Genomic DNA, 10,600 nt, shown 5'->3' with positions numbered 1-10,600 from the left:
CAGTAAAATCTCTGTCCAGGTGACTCAATGTCTTCTTAACTCCAAGATGTCCTCCTGTTAAACTATCATGGTATTGATGCAGCACAACTTCCCGTAACTTTCTCGGTATAACTGTTTGCCAGGTCGTCACTTTCCCATCTGCAGTTTCCCATCTCCGGACAAGAATACCATCTTCAAGCTTCACCTGGTCCCGTTGTGCCGAATAGTTATTTGTCACAGGGCTTAAGCTAGACGCCTTCTCCCAATCAGGGCGCAAAACACTTACTTGCAGAAAATTAATTATTGGCCTCAAATCTTGGTCTTTCTCCTGTTCTGCTTTAATATCTATATTTGGTTCCACTTCATCATCATCAACTCCTTCAGTCAGTTTGACTTCAGCTTGATGACACCTGGTTAGTCCAACCTCTCTCTTTTAACACTTACCGGAATTTAGCCTTTGTTGTTCCCAAACGTTATTTTATCAAAGTTAACTACACACTTCCTCGGTAGTAAGTAAGTAAGTAACTGTTGCGTCAGCGAGGTCACGTGACTAGTGTCACGCCACCTATTTTCTAGAAATATCCTGTTCCTTGGTGAATGCCCTAGCATTTACTAGATTGGGGGTAGTCTGGTATATATAAGATGGTCACAACGTGACGGGACAATGTGTGTGTAGGTAATGAGTAATTGAACTGCAGTCAGAAAGTATTGTTGAAGTTAACGTTCGTTGTTATAGCGTTTGTTATAGAGCGACTGTTGAAAATAAGTTTATCGGTAAAGTTATATTCAGAAAGAATAAACCAGTTTTATTAAGTAAGGACTTGTGTCGCTAAAGTTTCGTCGGAACGAAGTTACGGAAAATCAACTAACGAACGGAGACGTAACATAACGTTACTGTTGTATGGAGATTTTGAGTCACTGTACAATACCCATTATACTAAACAAAGCTACAATCAACTATAACAAAGTTTATTGTCTGACTTAAACTAAATTTAGGCTAAATGAATGTAGACCTCTTCCATAATCTCTTAGTTTTAGGCTTAGTTATACATGTCTGTTCATAAATGGTTTTTTTTTGTTGTTGTTTTCTAATACATCACCACCGATAACGCTAGTAGGCATAGAAGCTCACCCCATTTCTTTGCATTTTTTTTACTACACAACTTCCTATATAAATTTGGGTTTACTTACACCAAATATTCTTTCCAGTATAGCATTTGATCCATTATTTTAGCACTAACAGCTATTGCCATCTCGAACATAATATGAATAAAGTATATGACTTTAAAACGTTCCAAAAAGTAAATGTGCAGCACATAAAATATCCAGTCAGCAAACACCACACACTGTCAGTCTTTAAATATTACACCATTATCAGTACTTACGGGGTTACCTTTTTACCTTTTTTCTTCTTTTCTGGATGAATCTTATGGTTGCCGTTACAGATACTTTAACCGAAAGGTCGAAGTTCGACATGTGGACTGAATGTTCAATTATTGGGTTGAAGTGGTTACGCTCTAAAATTGCCTTACTGAGTCTCAAGCCAGTAAATTCATATATAATCGCTAGATTGCTTCATAAAGTCTTACCCATAACTGTATGGAAAATGTGCTTAATCAATAACGTTTTTTACACACATATACAAATGCTTGCACAGTTATGTAAACTAAAAACATCAGGCCAAGAAAAACGAACCAGCGAGGACGGAACAACAAAATTTTATCTTGGCTTTTAAGATATTTGCAGAAGTCAGATCTACATAAAGTCGGGATACTAATTTGTTTTATTGTTAATACAGCATATTACCTTTATCAAAGGAATTGTTTCATATTTTAGCTATCAAAAGATAAGATTTAGACTTACTTCAACGACGAATCCGTTTACTTCCAGATATATTCCAGATTCGTTGATATCATTTTCGGGATCGTCTCCTCCTCCATAACATTCATATCGTTCCTCTCCGTCACTGAAACTGAAAGTAGGACTAAAAACAAAATAACAAATAATAAATTATTGTACTTTACAACACGCATACCTTCTAGTAAAATAGGACAAATAATATACATGTTCAAATTAAAAACTTTACAAAACAAAAAAAGATGTAATGAGTATCTGACAGGAATTTAGAAACTGCTAAGCTTCGGTTAAGCTCATGTATAACCAACAAAAGCCATAATACTCGTATTGAGTAAAACAAAACATTCAGTAACATAACACCCATCCCATCTAGTCAAAGTGGAAAAAGTCGTTATTTAAGATCCTACGACCCAAGGCACGTTTGATGAGAGGAGGTTCTAGTTTGAATGTTATCATTCTTGTCGTTACAATATAACCGAGTTTTAATATTTATCTAAATACTAGACAACCCGTGACCCGCTGGGTCACCCACTATTCAGAGGTTATGAAGAATTCAAGCTAATTTCAATATTGCACCGAAATTAAGGTTAATTTTGAGATAATTTAATTAAATATTTCAATCCATTCATTTATTAATAATTCAAGAAAATATATTTGATTGTTGATCGGGAGTAAAAGTAAAGACCATTTCATTTTTCAAAAAAGTGAAGCCAGAGTTTTCAGGTATTGTGATGAATTAGTTCATTGTGTTGTGGTATTTCCTCTTAAACCTTCTACAAGTAAGAAACAGTAACACTTTATTTTTTCTTCGAATTACCTACCATGATCAAGGCACATTATTGAGAAATTCTTCAAGATCTTGTTTTTGTCATCTTACGCATTTTAATGAAGATGGGAACATAAACAGGGAAATAGATTTGAACGAAGAAGTTTCGTAAAGAGCGGGAACGGTAGTGTGACGTAAAATTACTCATGCTAAAAATTTTCATAAAAGTGACCTAAAAAACGGCACTAACTCGGTAACCCGTGGCCCGATGAAGTTTCGTAAAGAGCGCGAACGGTAATGAGAATTATTTTTTGACTGAGAAAATAAGCAAACAAACAATCTCAGAGTTTAGTAGTACATAGATAGATAGATAGATTCTTCAAGATCTTGTTTTCGTCATCTTACGCCTTTTAATGAAGATGGGAACATTGACAGGGAAATAATATAATAGCCAATGCTCAGCTAGAGGTTTTGGTTTATAAAATTATGTTGTTGTTCTCGACTTGATTTTTATTTTATTACCTCGTCTCCATAGTTACTATTTACAAATAGTCAATAATATTGTAGGTCCATTTTATTGTTGTTCTTTCTACGCGCCATTATAACACATTTTCATCTCATCATTTAATTTCTGTTGTGCATTTATTGTTGTATAGAAGATATTTTAAAGTGAATCATCAGGTGGAAAACGAATAGATAGATAGATAAACCGATATATGGTGCCATCTAGCGTACCTAAATTCATCTAGAAATTTTCATAAAAGTGACCTGAAAAACGGGGCTAACTCTGTAACCTGTGGTCCGATTTCAACGAAACTTGTTTTATTCTGTTTCTATTCTCATTTCTATTCTCATTTCATTATAAATATAGCGGTATTGTGCGCCGTTTTGTCGTATTTAATTACAGACAAGCAAACAAACAATCTCAGAGTTTTAGTAGTATATAGATAATTGAAAAACTGGTTTTAAATTGTTCAACTAGTTCCTTTAGCAATAAATAATTCATACTGGTTTTGTTCGTGTCCCTAATTTATAAATGATAGCCTAGAGTGAAAGCAATTGGTCAACACTACCACAGCCATTTCTTAGGCTATTTTCCTACAACGAATAGTGGGATTTATTGTCACTTTATAACGCCCCTATGGCTGAAAGGCGTGCATGTTTGGTGACAGAATGTGAGTTTAGTGCTTTAATAACACCAGATTCATGTAATATACCTGCTAACCACTTTGTACCTGTCACTGGAAATGACAGAGTTCATATTTTTACGTGACAAATTACATTAGTGTGACAATACATAATCAACTTACAACAATTTCACACAAAAATGTTATAAACAGCTTAATAAACAATAACTGATAAACATCTACTTAACTGTATGTTGTTAGTAAAAACGTGGTTGAGCTACTTTCATACTTTACATCGTTTTCTAGACTTTTATATTGTCCCCATTTTTACGTGAATATAGTTATGTACTGTGACACAAATAACATTGTATAATTAGATATTTATTGCATGTTAACTTTTTTAATTATAAATAAGTAGACCATTCGTTTCTCATTTTTGTGATAAGTGCTTTCCAAATGTAACATTACAACAATTTACTGAGTAGTTTAGTAAAGTGAATGTCACAGTGATACATAATCAATCGCTGTAAAAAAGTCACGGACATCCTTTACTGCGCATGTCACGATATTTTCAGTTAGTTACATTTAATTAAACTACTTTTTGTTCATTTTATACCAGTTAGCATGGTATAAAATCGTAGGTAGTGATCCATATTTTAACAGTCTATAATTGTATGTTCTTAATTTTATAAGGCAATATTTAAGAAAAAATTTTGAATTCCCCCTAGTGGGAGAAATGTCTTTTTGTTTCTCTAGGCATCCCCTCTTCTCTAATTTATTTACTGCTCCTCCAAGAAGTACGAAATTGAACGTATATTATTTATTATAATACTGTCATCGCTGAGCCAAAGCATAATTTTCGTAGCCTTCAGTTTTGTTTAGTTACACAGCCATCAAATAGAAAATTAGACCCCTCTTGCCACACCCACATCCTCTTTTTCGCGATTTGTCAACAGTTCTCTCTGACGTTCAAGACTATATTACTTATAACCAATAGAAATCCAAGATTTTCATCTATTAAATGACTTATATACTATGTTGTTTTTTGTACAGAAAAATGTGAATTTCTCTTTCAGTACAAGCTTCATTTTCCCTAGAGAAGAAAGCTTGTACTGAAAGAAAAGTTAATGTGCTGCGCATGTAATAATGACAGTCTAGAAATTTTATGAGTACAAAAATTGACATTTACTCTTACAGTATTAAGTATTCACTAAATCATTCAGCGAATACGAATATTATACCATTGAATTCGAATATGAATACTTTAATTTTCCTTACCAAAATATTCAAATGCTTTCAAATACGAATATCTCATGTCTGCTTCGTAGGTGTTCTTTTTGCTCAAACATCAGAATTGTGTCAACCACGTAACACAAGTTAATTATTAATCTCCAGCCCAGTTTTATTCCTCCTCCAAACTATTGTAGCAAATCCCTCAGAATATCTTCCACATATACGTTAAAAAGATTAGGTGACAAAACACATCCTTGACAAACTACCTTTCCAATTTTAATCTCACTGCCAGTTCTTACCAATAACTCGTGCCCTTTATATAATTTTCTAACGAAATTAATAATATGTCTGGGAAACCCCAGCCTTTCGTTTTCTCTCACATTGTCTTGTAGTGATAGAACAAAATACTTTGGTGTAATTTATGACACATGGGTATGATCATTTTGCATATTTTTCACATTTGTCTTACGATCATCGTCAGGTACAAATATTGGTCCCTGGTTCTCTTTCCTTCCTCAAAACTTGCTTGCTCTTTTGTTATTTCTTCCCTCATAGTATTTTAGTAGGGTTGTGCTTGTATGCAAAATTAAACAAATAATTTACAGTTCATGAGAATTTTTACGTCCGCTGTTTTATTATTGGCAAAAATACTTCTCACCTCCAACCTTAATATGATTTGTTCTTTTTCTACATCCTATTTATAAGTTTGTGCATTATATCAATTTCTTTTTCTCCAGATGCTTTCAATTACTCCATTGGTATCTCATCATTGTCTGATCATTTCCCTCTTCAGTTGTTCCATCACCTTTCCTACTTCATCTAATGGTGTTAGCTCTTTTTGCACCAGGCATTGGTACAATTCATTTCATTCATTAACTTTTCTATTTCTTTGTCTTGTGATTTAAATAAAAACAAACCCTCACATAACTCTTTCCATTTTCATCCTCTTTCGGTATGTTCTCATCTATATTTTTATCACACTTAATATTAGGCTAAACCTAAATGTTAGCAATCTTGGAATTTCATACATCTGCTTTGAGCTTGTTTTTTTTTCTTCATGTTATTCTATTTCTTTGACTTTTTATGTAATATCTTCTTTCTTGTCTTTTTAATAACTTTAATTAAAATCTCCATTGAGATGTCTATACTGTTGTTCAGTTTTTTTTCTTAGTTGCTTTAGATTCTTTCCTTATTATTCAACGTTCTATTAACATCAACAAAAGAGGAAATAGGTTTGCAGTATTAATGGAAATTGAGGAATAAGATAAGAATTGTCTTTGCTATCAGCAAAGCTGTATTAGCTTTACAAAAAGAAAACCATTAACACATATAAAAGAACATGTGAACTTCAGAACCCCCAATAAATCAAATATATTAGAACATGTCCTATGAGAATGTGACATTGTCATTCATTCTAATTTATTTAAGATCCTTGCTGGGGCCAATGATAAACAAAGCTTCCATTTAAAAGTCTTGATTCACAAGCTGAGGTCTGAAATTAATTCTTCGGTAAAAATTTCATCTTTACAGAGTTATAAAATATTTCGGAGAACTAACGTAAATATATGTATGCATCAAATGGCAGTTATTTTTATGGATAAACCAATGACGTTTTAAAATGTTGTTATAAGGTAAATACTTATTGCATTTTGTCATGATATATTCCTTATTTGCAGCAACTTACATGATTTGCTAATGATTAAAAATATGATTCATATATATAAGTATATCTATATATGTGTTATGAGACTTTTTGTGTTAGACTTTATCATATCAGTTGACCATTTTGAAAATAAGTAGGAGTAGAAAAACTGATTGTGGAATCCTAGCTGTTTGGGCTTCTAGCACTATTTTTTCACAGTGTGAACCAATCAATAACAGGTAAACAGCCATATATGCTCAGGAAAACTGTTCTAAAGGAGAACCTACAATTATCTGATGTAATGTTCCCTAATGTAGCTGGTTTTCCTCTGAGTAGCATATGTGATACAATATGTAGCTATCTATGTGTGGATTTAGCAAGAAAACCTGCTTCCACATATTTCCACTGTCACCTCTTGAGCTACTCTTAAAGGCCCCAAATTCCGAGCGCGCCAACCACCAATTGGAACATCTTCCGAAAAGCTTCTGTAAAAACACTCAGCGTTAATACTTGTTCAGTTAACAGGGGCAAACACAACTTTCGTACAGCTGAGTCAGTTTTGTTTGTTCTAGCTCAAATTGACAAAGTAGATAAGTGTTTTTAATAGGTATGACGGAAAAGCCCGAGCGATGTTCTGATTGTATTAATCCAGTGGTTTTTAAATTGTCAAGTTGCTAAGGGTGTCGCGAGAGTTTCACCAAACGAAGAATAATGAAGAAGATAAAAAAAACTCTACAATATATATATATATAGATAGATAGATAGATAGATAGATAGATTGCATATGGCAATAGGAGTGTCGCCAAAATCAGAGTAGAGGGTCGTCAATGAAATAAAGTTTGGAAACCACTACGCTAACCATTAGACTACGGCTGAACAAAGCAAGGGCAATAAAACCTATTTGTTTTAGTAGGTTATAAAACAAAATAAAATAATGTGAATTTATTTGTGGAATATAATTTGCATTACTTCAACGAAAATTGTACTATAAATAATTGCTTTTTAAGTATATAATTCATATTTTGATTATATGAATTTTTGTATATAAAATGATCATGGAAAAATAATGATGTATTTAAAAACGTTCTGTAAGATGTCGTTGTCGCCCTCTCAGGGAAAATGCGTGAAAACTATAGGTAAGAAATCGATTTTCATTTAATTTTCAGGTACCTTTTTTCTGTTTAAATTTCTAAACTCTAACGTTAATGTAACTTAACTGTAATAAGATGTGTTCATTTATAAACAATACGTGGTACATAATCCATGCCTGTCAACTTTCTCGATTTCAGCGGGAGTTTCGCGATCAGGATCTCCCGATATCAACCTTACAAAAAGAAGAGTCGCAAAATTCAATTTCACAGAGTGCCAACCTGGTTAAAGTTAATTTTTTGCTCATTTTTAGTGACATTGTTTACTTTGTTGCGTTATGCTGTCAACTTGTTGTACCACATTCCAATGCAACGAGTGAAAGGGCATTTTCAATGGGGAGGAAGATCGTAACAGAGAACAGGACTGATTTACTCATTTACTTTTAGGGCACGACACATTATGTGTCCTTTTAAACTGCAAGTTTAACTCAGATTCTTCAGCGAGTAAATACAAGTCCAGCAAGTAGGTATTGAAAGATACCAAAAATGCAACATACGAATACAACAAAGAACACTAATCGGGATATGTGTATTTTTTATTTTTCAATTCTTACAATAAAAATGTATAAAAAATATTAGCAGATGAATGTGATTCTCTTAGTGTATAAACCCACTGTAAATGAAAAAAAAAGAAAACATCATTTCAATTTTATAAGTGTAAATGAGTGTCTGAAGTTCCCAGAATGCATGAAGGTGCATCTTTTTTTTCTAAATTTTCTGGTGGAGCATGCTCTCCCCCCCCTTCCCCAGGGGATGCTACTCGCTCTTGCAGTCCTTCCACAAAAAGTCCCGATTTGGCACCTCTCAGTGTTGACACCTATTATAATCATTATGATAATGTATACCTAGTACTAGACAGTGTAAACATCAACCGATTAAGCTGAATAACCTGGTTAAAATCTATTGAATAAGAAAATATAATTTAAATGAAAGTTCTATTTAAACAAGATAGAACTCAAGCAAATTTATAGAGAAAACTTAAAAGGAACTAGTACTTATATATAGATATAAATTAATGTATAAAAATACCAACAAGAAGTAGAACTTGGCAGTGGATAATCACTAGTTATCCTAAATTCATATACACTAAAAGCTAACAGTGCAAAATTATCTCAATTAATGTAAATACAAAACAAAACATAATAACCAAGATTGTAATAATATGAAAAAATAAACTTGTTGCTCTTTCAGTAGTGTACAGGCCTGCTGAAACCTGGTTATGCCATAAAACCCACAAAGCATCTCTAGGCTATATCTTCATTTAATGATAAAATAGACGCTTGATACATTAAGAACGATTGAAATAATAATTAGTATGTATTTGTTACTTTATAGATTTAATAGATGTTTGTTGTTACTTTATTAACGCTTTTATGCTTATACTGTGAGATAAAAACAGCTGCTGCTATGATTTTGTCTGGTTTATGAGCTGTCCTAATTTAGGATCTTCTTTTTAATAAATTCTTGAAAATGTTAAAAAAAGAGAGAGAAAGAAAGGGGGCCCGTTCCTGGTAGTGTACATATACCAACATTTTTACTCCTTAGAATAGAAACGAAAATTGAAATAAAGAAGAAAAGAAACATAAGGTATATGTGTCTGTTTATATATATATATATATATATATATAAAAAACCTAATAGTACAAAAAATAATTGTTTTATAAACTATAAAGTAGTAATTTATATAATTAACCAACTTACTATAAGTTAGTACAATAGTGAGTAGTTACAAAACTGTCAAAAGTAGTAAGAACAGCCTTTGTAAATAAGTTATCAGACATTAGAATTATGCCTCCCACACACACACATGATAGCCAGAAACAGTAAATAAATTGTCAGACTCTAAGAAGTATTGCAGAGGTAAAATACTGTTGAAGTAAATAAATAATTTAATTAATAAACTGTTTTAATAAATGATCTTCATTAGAACAGATGAAAGATCAGACCAGGATGTGGAATTAGTTACAATATGATTATTAGTAAAACTATCAAATACTTTAAGGGAAAAAAAGTGTGATTTTTTTTTTAGGTGAAAAACAACCTTTGATATGGTAAATCATGGTATTATTAAAAAACTTGAAAACATTGATGTTGATAGTTAGTGTGTTGTGTTATAATGGTTGAGTAATTACCTGACTAATAGAACAAAGTAAATTTTTTTTATTGAAGACTGTGAGATGGCTGAGCTTTTAAACTTTTTAGCTGCAGCATAGTGGCTCATAAAATGGCTCTGTATTTTTTCTTGAGTACAAAGTTTTAGCTCATAGCTCCATCATCTCTTGACCGATTGGAGTTCTAATTACAGTTTTTGACTTAGGAGGTCAAACCCTTTCAATTGATATATTTAACCACACCCAAGGTCTCATAGGTTAATTTACTCTAATCTTACCTAAAAGAATTTAAATTTGAGGGTGGGCTGGTAGAGATCCTGATGAGTAATAAAATTGAATCATGTGTATGCTTGCCCCACACATGTTATTGCTAGTGCACTAAAATATAGCTCACAAAAAAGGAAAAACAAAAATGTCTTGTAGCTTAATTTACTCTAATCCTGCCTAAAACAATTTCAAGTGCTGCAGCTATTGTGTATTTCCTTTTGATTTTTCTCAATATGTTTTTAAAAAGAGAATATTAGCAATATTTCTTACCCCGAGCACTTAAGGGAAACATAATTGACCTAAATCATATAGATATTAATCCCTTGGTAGTAAGTAAAAAAGATTGAAAGATTAAAAATAGGTAAAGAACAATTATCAGACAGTGTTTTTCTCAGGGTTTCAAAGAAGGCCTAACATCAGTTTTTTACAAGCCTGTTGCTTTTATTTTTGGTAGGTAAATAAATAGTGAG

The 10,600-nt window shown here is 32.4% G+C and overlaps 1 protein-coding gene across 1 annotated transcript in view; it reads left to right on the top strand.

Moving 5' to 3' along the window:
* The first annotated feature begins 7,708 nt into the window (after positions 1-7,708).
* Positions 7,709-10,600, top strand: part of LOC106465750 (diacylglycerol kinase epsilon-like) — a 63,268-nt gene continuing 60,376 nt past the window's right edge. Inside the window, exon 1 of the mRNA XM_022393677.1 lies at positions 7,709-7,740. The gene's annotated coding sequence lies outside the window, so the exon portion shown is untranslated. The remainder of the gene's footprint in view (positions 7,741-10,600) is intronic.

The sequence above is a fragment of the Limulus polyphemus genome, unplaced genomic scaffold, assembly GCF_000517525.1.
Source record: "Limulus polyphemus unplaced genomic scaffold, Limulus_polyphemus-2.1.2 Scaffold2039, whole genome shotgun sequence".
NCBI lineage: Eukaryota > Metazoa > Arthropoda > Merostomata > Xiphosura > Limulidae > Limulus > Limulus polyphemus.
Note: the sequence above shows the minus strand (reverse complement) of the source record. Positions and strands in the feature narration are given on the sequence as shown.